The sequence below is a fragment of the Lutra lutra genome, chromosome 1, assembly GCF_902655055.1.
Source record: "Lutra lutra chromosome 1, mLutLut1.2, whole genome shotgun sequence".
Taxonomy (NCBI): domain Eukaryota; kingdom Metazoa; phylum Chordata; class Mammalia; order Carnivora; family Mustelidae; genus Lutra; species Lutra lutra.
This window is the reverse complement of record NC_062278.1, coordinates 22,329,898-22,331,259: the sequence shown is the minus strand read 5'-3', so window position 1 is coordinate 22,331,259 and position 1,362 is coordinate 22,329,898. Positions and strand designations below refer to the sequence as shown.

The following is a 1,362-nucleotide window of genomic DNA, read 5'->3' as shown; positions in this document are numbered from 1 at the left end:
TCTTCCAAGAGATCACCTTTCTTTGTTTTATTCATGTATACTTTTCTGTTATTATTATTTTTTTAAATTTATTTGACAGATAGAAATCACAAGTAGGCAAAGAGGCAGACAGAGAGAGAGAGGGAAGGCAGGCTCCCTGCTGAGCAGAGAGCCTGATGCGGGGCTTGATGCGGGGCTCGATCCCAGGACCTTGAGATCATGACCTGAGCTGAAGGGAGAGGCTTTAACCCACTGAGCCACCCAGGTGCCCCACTTTTCTGTTATTTTTGTTTGATATTTTAAATAATATCAAATTCTATTACATTATTAGCTTATTACCACATATATATGAAAGACATTTAATTTTTATTTTCATTGTATATCTAATCTTACTGAATTCACAAGTTATTGATATTAGTTTTCAGTTATTTCTATTGGGAATTTGAGGTATCAGGCATTTCATATATATAATTAATCATTTCCCTTTGTACTTCAAAATTGATAAGCTGTTATTTCTTTATTTTCATCCAGTAGATTAGCTGGCAGTTAAAGAACGATGTGAAATAATGAGGTGAGGAGGTCATCTTTGTCTTACTCCAACGATGGAAGAATAATCTGTCTCTTATTCTTTCCTTTTCTACCTCTAACTTCATTTCTTCTCCTTCACTTCTGGATTTTTCTTGAATGAATTTTGTACATTTATATTTTCCTATAAACTAGTAGATTATGAAAACATTCAGATGTGCATTTCTCAATACATTTAATTAACATATTTAAATTTATAAATTTTGGTGTCTATCATTATCTCCCTTTTTATTATTATAATTTTGTGCATTTTTTTCAATTAAAATATACCAAGTTGCTTTGAAATATATGATTTTTTATTATTTTATTTTTATATTTATATAATTATATAAACTTTTATTTTTATATTTTCCTCCCAAATCATGAATACTTTTCCTTAAATGTATTTCCTTAATTTTCCTCAGCTTTGTGCAGTGGCAGTATTGTAGCCAGTAAGGTTTATCCAAGGCTCAATTATTGCTTACTGAAAACTTTATTTAGTTTTTATTTTTAAAAATTTTTTAAATTTTATTTAACTTTTAATTTAATTTATTCTATTTAATTTTCCTTTAAAAACAAATCATTTTTTTAAATCATGGGTTCAATAGTTTAATTTATTTGCACATTCTCTCTCTGCTCTTCTCTAGTATTTTTTAAAAAATATAAACTATTTCATCCAAATATTCTTCTAATGACATAGAGTAGACTCTGACATTGAATGTATTAATAATGAATATTCTTTTTTACATACTGCAGATTTGATATAAATGTCTTTGTACATAATAGAGTACATAAAATGTTATAGATGGTTGATTATTT

General features: G+C 27.8%; 1 pseudogene; it reads left to right on the top strand.

Moving 5' to 3' along the window:
* Positions 1–966: 966 nt before the first annotated feature.
* Positions 967–1,080, top strand: LOC125089439 (uncharacterized; annotated as a pseudogene).
* Positions 1,081–1,362: the final 282 nt, after the last annotated feature.